The following is an 11,757-nucleotide window of genomic DNA, read 5'->3' on the forward strand; positions in this document are numbered from 1 at the left end:
TAAAAAAAAAATAAATACACATTAAATAAATAAGAATTTAAAAAATTCCCTATAAACCCGTACCTATAAGTGATGAACATTTAATATTTTCATTTCCAGTACTTATTTCCATGAGAGTTTGTGTGTGTGTTTATTCTATTTTCTCTCTTTACACAGAGGTACGCATTTGCAATTCAAATTAATAGGCCAAGGATGCCTTGATATTTCTCTTTCATTTTGTGTATCTTTCATACATAGAATGGAAATATCATCCATTTTACTTCTGCATAGAAAAATTATGTAGATGCACAAGGGAAAGTCCCTCTTCCTCCTAAATAATCTCATCTCCTGTGGCTTACCATTGTTAATTTGGGAGCATATCTTTCTAAATGTTATCTAAGTTAATACCTACTTAAATGTGCATATCTTTATGCAAAAGTGTATATGTAAAAGATAAAATTATGCTTTTTATATTTGTTTGCCTATTGTGGTATTTAAGAGTATACCATACTTTTTATTATTATTACTACACTCCCATAGATTTTCTTTCAGCGTGAATTCCTGGATAGATGTTTGAATTCTACCACGCTTTCACACATTCAAAATATTTGTAGGGATCCACCAAAGTGGGTGAAGGCTTCACTGTACGGCTACATTCTTCTGATCGCCCCCCTATAAAGAAGAATTTATCACATGTAGAATGTTCGTAGGGTCATTCCCGTGTGTTGTTTCTGATGCTCAGTGGGAAAAACAGTAGAAAGAATAAGATAAACGGCTTAAAGAAGAAGAAAAGTTTAGGAGGAAGATAAAGATTTTGGAATCATTCACGTTTGGGTGGACATTTCCGAGGCTGTAATCTTCGCTTCTCAGCTATAGTCTTCGACGAAGTTAATAAGCAACTTTTCTCCTTGTATGAATAGTTAATAAGCGATCAGCCAAGCCCGGTAATCAAAGTCGACCTTCCTGGAGAAATCCTTCAGCGGGGGGGTGGGGGGGGGGCGCGCGGGGCGGGGCCGCAGTGCTTTATGGGGACTGTAGTTCGGAAGCCGACAATCGCCCCTTAGGTAAGCCTGGGAAGGGCCGCCCGGAGGCTCCTTCTGCGCATGTACAGATGCTGGTGCTCTACCTGGGCGCTCCTTCCGGTTCTCCAGGTCCTTCCGGGGGCGGGTCGTGCCGGCTCCGAGCTGCTCGGGTTCCGCTGTTCGCTGTACTTGGTGCGAAGTGGAAGCGAAGCAGGTGCACCGGGGAGCTGCGGGAAGGGCTGGTGGGGGCCTCCGGACCCTCGGGGGTCGCAGAGAAGGAGGGGCGGGGCTGGCCTCGGTCCGACGAGGGGGGACGCGCCCTACCCCCCCCCCCCTCCGCCTCCCTCAGCAGGGAGGCCCCGAAGCGGGTTTCCAGTGGTCCGGGAGACGGGCGGCGAGAGCCTGGCTGAGCCCCTGACCCCCAGGCCTCAGGGAGGGCGCTCCCTGCAGCCCTTCTTTGCCTGAAGAAGGTGCTCTGTGAGGGTGGAAGGTTTGTGCATCCAAGTGACTAAAGCCTGATTCCAGAAGTTTCTCTGATGCCCTTGGCTTTGCAGGCTGTCGGGCTAGAGGGCAGCAGGGAAGGGAACACATAATCATTATGAGAAATAAATACTGTTATTGTTAGGTTAGTTGTTTTACACTAACGATCTGTTGGGATAAAGATGCGAGCTACGGTTGAAGGGAATGGCCAGGGTGCAGAATTGACTGGACGAGAGTTCAGTGAGGAGGGACTAGAGGGTGCGGGCGGAGATGTTGGCAGCATTGCATAAGATTTTAAGAGCCTGATGTTTGGGTTCAGGTCAGGTCCTGTCACAAAACAGCATCGCATCCCAGGGCGTGTTATTTAGACCAATCCTGTTTCCTCACCTGTAAAATGGCCACAGGTCCAGCCCACCAGGCACTTGACCCTTGGGACTCCCAAGTGTAAGTTCCAGCTGCTGGAAATGTGGCTCCAAGGCCCAGGCTGACACAAAACCAGTCCAGTGAAGTAGGAAGCAGCAGGCCTCGGGAACAGAAACCACGATGGGAAGAACATATTCCTGAACTGAAACCTCTCCCTAGACTTTCAGTGTGGAGGCAGAAGAATCCTGGAAAGGAACGTGCTCAAGTTACTGGCCACAATTTCCCCCTCTGGTGTGAGCAAAGTCTGGGCGATAACACCGTAATTGTAGCTCAGCACAACTTTAGTTCAACTTTCAAAAGAACGATGTGAGCTGCAATTGAAGGGAATGGGCAGAATGAGAATCTGATACGAAAAGACACTTTCCTGAAGGATTTGGGGGCTATGGGTTGAGGGAAAGGAAGGAATAGGGAGCAGCTATAGCCAAGGAAATGGTTTCTCATCACTTCCCAAGCACATATGTGTCATTCCCTGTACCCTCCACTCTCTGTTTATTCTGAGCTGCTCAGACCATATTTACCACCACCCTTGGTATTCATTGAATGGCCCCCTTATAGAATCGCAGTGGAGGTAAAGAGAAGGTTTCTAAAACTGTAACTTTGCCTTATTTTTTTTAAGCTTATTTATTTATTTACTTTGAGAGATACAGAGAATGCAGGTGGGGCAGGGGCAGAGAAATGGGGAGAATCCCAAGCAGGCTCCACGCCACCAGCTCAGAGCCCATGTGGGGCTTGAACTCACGAAACCGTGAGATCCTGACCCGAGCCGAGATCAAGAGCCAGATGCTCAAATGACTGAGCCACCCAGGCACCCCACGCTGCCTTATCTTATAAGTAGAACTCAGAAAGTAAATATCCAGGTACACAGTTTGCTGGTAACAGCCAAGAACTGAATCCAAGTCTCGATTTCCAGGTCAGGGCTCTATCGTCTCCCACATTTAGGTTAAAGCAAGTTTCTCAGCAAAAGCTCCTCTTGTGAAACTTCATCTAAGAGAGGCCAGACAAAAAGGCAAACATCTGAAAACACTTGCTCTCCTTTCTGAGCTTCTGGATTCTCTGCCCTCAAGCGGCTAAAAAATATTAGTAGGAAAATAGGTAAATGACATCATTTCAACATTTCCTGTGCCGAGAAGTATTGTAATCCTAGTGTCTTTAATGCTGGAAAAGTGTTCCAAACTTTGTATATCCTAAATTTTATTGTTCCAGTTATTGCACACAGGTTCTTTCTGATTTTTTCAAAGGCTTAAATTGATGGTAATTCCATAAAAAAACAACGGTTTATATTCACTCGGTAAGAAAAGTTCTCTGTGATCATTTCAGAATTATAAACAGGCAAGTGGAGGGGCGTTTGGGTGGCTCCGTCGGTTAAGCATCTGACTTCAGCTCAGGTCTTATCTCACGGTTTGTGAGTTTGAGCCCCGCGTCCATGTCTGTGCTGACAGCTCAGAGCCTGGAGCCTGCTTCGAATTCTGTGTCTCCCTCTCCCTCACCCACTCACACTCTGTCTTTCTCTCTCAAAAATAAATACACAGTAAAAAAAAAATTTTTTTTAAGTAAATGGACAAGTGGATAATCAGTCACCAGATTGGTCAAAGGACCACTCTCTTGATAAGTAATCCTAAGCCGCTGAGTTACCCAGACCTCTCATGATTCCATTCCTCATTCTTCCTTACCCAGCTCTGGTATCACCACTCTTGGCCCTTTCTCAAGAGCATCCGACAATGAACAAATCCCAGGTAAGTTGTTTAGGGCTTGACCTCCCACATTTTACAGTGGATTTCAAGGAGGCCGATAGTAATTTGTACATGCAGATGAAATAGTAGAAACGTGTAAAATAAAGCATCAGAGAAAAGTATCAGATCACCACCGGAAAGGCTGGCATAAATATACAGAAATCTTATGTTCCTATGGACTTATTCAAGTTGTACCAGAAAGGCCCAGACAATATGAACTAGGTTTTACACTGGCTATTTGAATGGCTTTCTTGTCATTTTCTTAGATGGTCTCTGAATAACTGACACAGAGGCCAGTCTTGCCAAGGCAATGGGTTTTCTGTGACTTTCGTTCTCCGTTATTAGAGGGGACCGATTCATTGTCATCTGAATAGACACCATGCAGATGATTCCCTGTGATCTAGTTTTTATCCAGGGATAAAAACTAGAATAATGGATTGCATGCTCCCCAAATAGTGCCCTGTAACTATTTCTTTCAGCTTTATCTTTGAAACAGGCTTAGAGGGAACAATGCAGTGTTCTGTTCTGTGGATAAAACGTCCTCACTTGACGGTCTCATTTCAACTCACTTCATGTAGTCTTGTATCTGTTCCCACCCCTCCCATGGATCTGGTCAAAGTTGGCAGTAGCCTAAATATTTTCACACCCAGTGGGTGTTTTCCAGTCCATGCTTTATTGAATCTGTTGCCTCTGACAGTCGATAATATAGATTATAATATAATCTAGCTTGGCAATTTCTAAATTATTTTAGACCCCTCCCTAAAAATCATCTAAGAGCCACTGATTTCATGCAAATATCCAACATTGCTTATATGTGTACAGCTGATTATAGTATGCTGTGCACTTACTCCCACTTTGCATTCTACGAAAGTTGAATTGTCTTCAGAGATAATGTGATCTTTATTATTTTTTAATATTTAAAAAATTTTAAGTTTATTTTGGGAGAGAAAGAGAATGCGTGGGGGAGGGGCAGACAGAGAGGGAGAGAGAATCCCCAGCAGGCTCTGCACTGTCAGTGCAGAGCCTGACTTGTGACTCGATCCCACGAACCAGGAGATGACCTGAGCCAAGATCAAGACTTGGACACTCGACCAACTGAGTCACCAGGTGCCCCGATAACTCAATCTTTAATACAGGGAAAAACGTTCATCCAACAGCAGTTATTTTGTGTTGACTCTCATAAGGACCTCGTCGATTGGATTTTGACCTCATCTTGATTTTATCTGCAAAGGTTCTATTTCTAAATAAGGTCACATTTGCAAGTAGCAGGGTGAGATAATAGAAAATACATATATTGATTTCTGCTCCTGGTTCCTGGCACAGAGCTCCTAAACCCCTTAGAGTTTCATCGTTGACCGTGGTGTCTTTTCTTGTAATGGGGTGACTCTTGGTGGGCTCCTGGATGGGAGATAGTCACCAGAAGGACCAAGCCACAATTAGAAGCTTGAAATTTTCAGCCCACCCCCATTCTCCAGAGAGGGGAGAGGGGCTAAACATGGAGTTCACGATCCATCATGCCTACATGATGAAGCCTCTGTAACAAAAATGCCAATGCATGGGCTTCGGAGACCTTCCAGGTTACTGAAAGCATGGCGATGCTGGGAGAGTGGCGGCCCCAGGACGGACATGGAAGCCCTGTGCCCCTTCGCATAGCAGGTCCCCCACATCTCTTCCAGTAAGATGTTCGTCCTTACCCTTTATCTCTTTTTATAATAAACTGGTGAACAGCAAGGACGCTTTCCCTGGGTTTTGTGAGCTGCTCTAACAAATTCATCAAACTCGAGAAGGGGATCATAGACCCTCTGATTTGTAGCTGAAGGGTCAACACAGATGACGACCTGGTGTCATGATTGGCGTGGGGGGGGTGGGCAGTCTTGTGGGACTGAACCCTTAACCTGTGGGATGTGACACTGTCTCCAAGTACATAGGATCGGAATTGAGTTACACTGCAGGATACCTGGCCCAGGTCACAGAATTGCTTGGTGTGGGACCCCCCCCCCCCCCCGCACGGCTAGTGTGGTCGTTGCGTGAGAGTAAAGGAGAAACACAGGAGGACAGAGTGTCTCTGCACATGGAGGTTAAGACTTCAGCTCAACCAACAAACATCCTGTTAGATTATATCTTCAGATGTGTGACAATGAAAACAAAGTAAATAAGAATTTTGTGATTAAAAGCAAAAAAAAAATTTAGTTGTATACACTAGGTTAGTATTCAGATGACATTTCAAGTTTAAATAGAAGCCTTTAGGGGCGCCTGGGTGGCGCAGTCGGTTAAGCGTCCGACTTCAGCCAGGTCACGATCTCTCGGTCCGTGAGTTCGAGCCCCGCATTGGGCTCTGGGCTGATGGCTCGGAGCCTGGAGCCTGTTTCCGATTCTGTGTCTCCCTCTCTCTCTGCCCCTCCCCCGTTCATGCTCTGTCTCTCTCTGTCCCAAAAATAAATAAATGTTGAAAAAAAAATTAAAAAAAAATAAATAGAAGCCTTTAAGGACACTTGGATGGCTCAGTTGGCTAAGCATCTGACTTCAGCTCAGGTCATGATCTCACAGTTCGTGAGTTCGAGCCCTGCCTCAGGCTCTGCGCTGCCAGTGTGGAACCTGCTTGGGATTCTTGCTCTCCCCTCTCTGCCCCTCCCCACTTGCGCTTTCTCTCACTCTCAAATTAGATAAACTTCAAAAAAATAAATAAGCATTTATAACTTTGCTCTCCTTTATTTATCACACCAACAACTCCAGTTAAACAATGTAAACATCTTATGTGATTTTAATATTAAAAATTCAATTGGAAATAAGCAGAAAACAAAAATTTGTGCTGAAATTTTATAATGTCTCGAATAGCCTAACTTTTGCATGAGGACTTTTTTCTTTTTCTTGTAATTGAGGAATTATGGCTTCTAATTAGTGATAGCCCCCAGAAAACATGGCAGATCTAAAAAAGTATATGAGGAGAATTTTTGTTGAGATCGAAATTTCTGTTGAGCTTAGTGATGGCAAATTTGGAGGACAAGACTTTTCAGAAGATGTTCTGTTCTATTAAGCTTCTTTCTTTTCTTATAGACTTTAGAATTAGCAGTTTGATCCTGATAGGAGCCATGTTGGAAAGGTTAATGGATTTGAAGCACGTGAAATAGTTCGTTTAATTTTAACTCTAACCTAGAATTTTGAGAACCAAGTTTAGGAGTAAGGAGTCCACCGCACAAATTTTTTTCTCTTGATCCCAATAACCATTTCTACTTCTTTTTTTTTTTTTTCAACGTTTATGTAATTTTGGGACAGAGAGAGACAGAGCATGAACGGGGGAGGGGCAGAGAGAGAGAGGGAGACACAGAATCGGAAACAGGCTCCAGGCTCTGAGCCATCAGCCCAGAGCCTGACGCGGGGCTCGAACTCCCGGACCGCGAGATCGTGACCTGGCTGAAGTCGGACGCTTAACTGACTGCGCCACCCAGGCGCCCCTAACCATTTCTACTTCTATAGTTGTATTGATAAGTGTGGATGATTTTTTTTTTTTTTTAAGAGAGGGAGAGAACAAGTGAGCAGGGGAGGGGCAGAGGGAGGAGAGCGAGAAACGCAATAATCTACTGGTGAACAGCAAGGACACTTTTCCTGGGTTTTGTGAGCTGCTCTAATAAACTCATCAAACTCTGGAAGGGGGTCATAGGAGCCCCGACACGGGGCTCAATGGCACAACCGTAAGATCACGCCCTGAGCCAAAAGTCAAGAGTTGGACACTTAACGGACTGAACCACCCAGGTGCCCTGATTCTGTACTCATTTCAAAAACTTATTTCAGTTGTAAGAGCAAAAAACAAAAAAATCTTATTTCAATTGTATCTTCAGCTTATAACTTAATCTATAAAACTATAAGGGGTCTTACTTATAAAGGTAAGCCATATATATATCACACATACATATACACACGTGTGTGTGCGCATATATATATATACACACACACACACACATATATATATATATGCATACACACACACAATTTTCTTAGAGATAAACACATAAGGAATAAGACGAGGAGGGGGCCACGTCTGGGGATTACACGATTTAGCTCTGTGGCAGCCACTGTAACATCTAGGAAAGCAGAAAGACATGGGAATAACAGAAGAAACAGGATTCGGTCTTCCCGTCACTTTCTGTGGATCGAGGCCAGTCGTTAAACAGACTTGTTAGGCCACACCTGTCCCACCTGGCTGAACAGCTCGAAGTTGCTACCAGTAATGATGGGAACCGATTCAGGGAAGTATAATTAGATTTCTGACCCAAGGCCCAAATGGATTCAGCATCATACACCCGTGTTAGCACATAACTAGAAGACTTAGTATTTATTCATTAAAGCATACAGGAAATCAACTTACTTCAAATTACACGGCAAGTAATAGATACTCTGTGTCCTGAATCTAACTAGAATTGTTGCCATTCGTCCATCTCTTTTGGTTCTCTAGATACATCAAAGCAGTGTGTAACTACTCAGGGAGGCTGGATGTTCCAGAGTTATATCTGCTTTGACTAGAGGGAGAAGCCGTTACGCCCCCAACCAACAACCTTTAGATTTCTTATGTCCGCTCTTAGCTTTTTAGCCTTCAAATCATGATCAGCTTGGGTGCCCGGGTGGCTCAGTCTGTTAAGCATCCGACTTCAGCTCAGATCATGATCTCACAGTCCGTGAGTTCAAGCCCCGTTTTGGGCTCTGTGCTGACAACTCAGAGCCTGGAGCCTACTTCGAATTCTGGGTCTCCCTCTCTCTCTGCCCCTCCCCTGGTCATGATCTCTCAGTCTCCCAAAAATGAATCAACACTAAAAAAACAAATTTAAATCACGATCAGTTTTTCCTCTTTCATGGTCCATTGGCGAAGTTTCTTCTTTTTTGATAGTTCTAATTCCAAAGAGAAGGCTTTCCCCTCCCCTGCCCCCTTATTTATGCTTAGATTCAGGTTGGATCGTCTCCCTACAAAAGTTTACATCTTTAGAGAGCTGGCTCCATTAAAAATAGGCTTTTTATTCATCCAGCGAAAATAGATTATGAACAAGCAACAAAACCAGCATTCTTTTCGCTCCACCCTTCTAGCCCCCTCCTAGCCTACTTTTCATGATAGGAGCAGCCTTCTACAATTTCCTGTTTCTGGTGAACATGTGCAGCCATTTTTGCTCAAAAAAAAAAAAAAAAATCCAGTCAATGCAATATATAGAGTACATTTCTAATCCCATCTCCGTCTCTTCAACATACACATATTTCTGTTTCTCTGATGTTTTACACAAAAGGCTTTGAGCAAAAACCTTTTTCCACATTGACCTCTTTTGCTAGAATGGGGAATTGAACCCAAGCGTAAGTGCTTTCGAAAGGCCTCTCTGCCTCTTACAGCTGTTCAGGGTTTCTTATCATGAGTTTTCTGATGTCGAGTAAGTTTGGAGTTTAAGCTAAAAGCTTTTCCACATTGGTTACATACAAAAGGTTTCTCTCCAGTATGGATTTTCATGTGTTTGTTAAGATTTGAGTTATTGTTAAAGACCTTTTGACACTCACTACATTTATAGAGTTTTTCTTTGGTATGAATGTTTTTATGCCGGTTAAAATCTGAGCAGAAGCGAAAGGTCTTTTGGCATTCAGGACACGTAAAGGGCCGCTCTTCAGAGTGAGTTTTCTGATGTTTAATGACGCTTGACTGATACTTAAAGGTTTTGTCACAAACATTACACTTGTATGGCCTCTCTCCAGTATGACTTCTTTGATGTTGAGTTAGGTCTGAGAAACGGACAAAGGTCTTTTTACAACTGCTACAGATGTACTGTTTCTCTCCAGTGTGAACGTGTTGATGACGCTGCAGATCGATGAGCTGGGTAAAGGCCTTTTCACAGTTGTCACATGAAAAGGACTTCTCTCCAGTGTGAATTTTCTGATGTTTTTTAAGATTGGAGCTGCTCTTGTAGGACTTGTCACAGTCATTACATTTGTAGGGTCTCTCTCCGGTATGAACCCTCTGATGGAGGACAAACTGTGAGTACGGGCTGAAGTCCTTTTTACAATAGTTACACGTGTAGCACTGCTTTCTCACGTGAATTTTTTGGTGCTGCATTTTCTCTGCGAAACTGTCAAAGGCCCTTCCACAAGACTTGCAGGCAAAGAGTTTCTTTCGAGAATGAGGTTTTTGGTGGAGGATCAGGTTTGGTCTCTTGCCGACGTGAAGCCTGTGGTGAACGTTAAAGGAGGAGAGAAACCTGAAGGCCTTTTGACACACACCACACGTGTAGGGCTTCAGACTGCTGTGCGCATCCTGGTGCTGAATAAACTTGGAAGTCCTGTTAAAGGTTTTTCCACACTGGTTACACTCCAAGTGCTTATCCAGAAGAGAGAGTCTTTGAAGTGTTGTAAAGGATGAGGGATGTCTGAAGGCCTCTGCGTTTTGGCCCGGTTTGTGGGCTTTCTGTACCGTGTGAATTCTCCGATGTCCAGTAAGATGGGAGAGGTGGCTGAACGCCATGCCGCAGCCCTCACAGTCATAAGGCTGGACAAAAGTACAGAACTTTTGATATTTCGCATGGTGACAGCTCGGTCTGATGCTAGTCACAGATTCACTAAGGGCATGATAACTGGCCAGTGCTGGCTGACATGCTGTCGGGAGAACAACAGGAGGGAAGCCGAATTAAATTCAGGCACTGCCACAAACATCAAGATCATTAGTAAGTGGGGTACGGGGAGGGAACGGCTCAGTGACTGGGGACTTCAGAGAGGTAGGAGGAAGGAGAGACCCATTCTCCAAGTAGAAGAATAATTTAAACGACCAACAGGTGGCCCGTGAAAGATTTCTGTAAACTTGAAATACTTACATTGGTGACCGTGTTAAAAAAAAAAAAAAAAAAAAAAAAAGGCGAGTAGTTAAAATTTTAAATACCAAATCACCAAAGCTTAAAGAATCTAAAAAGAATCACATGAAATTCTAGCGGGGAGTAAAGGTTAATTTTCATTAAGATCCTTTAAAATAGCTCTGCCATATAGATACAGCAATTTGTAAAAGTGATTATACTTTAAATATTTTCCATTAAACGATAAAATTGGGGGTCTTTATATGAATAGATATAAACCTGGCTTCTTAATTTTACTGGTGTTTGATGTAGATTTTATATATTTGACTGTAGGACAGAGTCAATATTGATTGGGCCAGTGCTCTACTTGGGTGGTTGAGTTGTATTTTTGTTACTTCAAAGAACACCAAGCACATCTTATATATCCATCCTTGTAAAACTTTTTTGAAATGAATTCTAGGCGTAGATTCTTCAAAATGAGAGGGAGTCCCAAATTCTGATACACACACTACACTCAAGCTTTATGATGCACAAGCACATCGTTTTCTAGTATCTTGATGACCCACTGTTAAACTTCACTTTTTTGTCAGAGTGTGGGGCTAGAAGTTCTAGCTTTTGTGATAAAGAAACCTAAATTAAAATTAGTTAATTGCTAGGGAAAAAAATCATTTTGAGCATTTCTGCAGAACACAGAAAGTTTTATATAGATTAATAAATATAAAAAATTTTACAGTGCCAAGATGGTGAGCTAGCATGGGTTTCTGTGATCTTCCTCATTCTAGATCTTGAGAGGTACTGAAGTGAAAATGGATGAGTACCGAGGAATAGTTTAAAACAGACAGGAGTAATATTTTCTAAAAGATAAAGGTCATTATAACATAAGACAGGATCAGGTGAGAATTAAAAAGAACAAAGTAGAAATAACTGGTTTGAAGGTATAAGGTTTAAATAAACTTAATAGTTCACATTTATAGCAAAATTATGCAAAGACAAAGCAGGAACATGGAGATCCTGGTTGGAGAACTTGAGGAAAAGGGCTGAAGAACTCGGAAGCTGGAATAGAAGGACAATTAATAGAAGTCCTCGAGAGGAAAGAAAAGAAAAAAAAAAAAAGGTGAGAGGATTTACCAACTTCACATGGCTGAGTACGTGGGCAGCTGGAAGAGAGGAGAAAGAAGGAAGGACCAGAAAAAAAAAATGTTTGAGGGAATAATGACCAAAAACTTTCCCAACACAATGAAAACTATAAACCCACACATTCAGGGAGCCCCACAAATCCAAACTTGAGAAACGTGGAGAGACACCAAGGCACATGAT

General features: G+C 43.0%; 1 long non-coding RNA gene across 2 annotated transcripts in view; it reads left to right on the forward strand.

Moving 5' to 3' along the window:
• Positions 1 to 1,137: 1,137 nt before the first annotated feature.
• The window catches only part of LOC125163007 (uncharacterized), a 58,987-nt gene continuing 48,367 nt past the window's right edge, over positions 1,138 to 11,757 (forward strand). For both annotated transcript variants that reach the window (XR_007151231.1, XR_007151230.1), the window contains exons 1-2: positions 1,138 to 1,215; positions 3,579 to 3,637. This is a non-coding gene — a long non-coding RNA (uncharacterized LOC125163007). The remainder of the gene's footprint in view (positions 1,216 to 3,578; positions 3,638 to 11,757) is intronic.

The sequence above is a fragment of the Prionailurus viverrinus genome, chromosome A3, assembly GCF_022837055.1.
Source record: "Prionailurus viverrinus isolate Anna chromosome A3, UM_Priviv_1.0, whole genome shotgun sequence".
In the NCBI taxonomy this organism is placed as follows: Eukaryota; Metazoa; Chordata; class Mammalia; order Carnivora; family Felidae; genus Prionailurus; species Prionailurus viverrinus.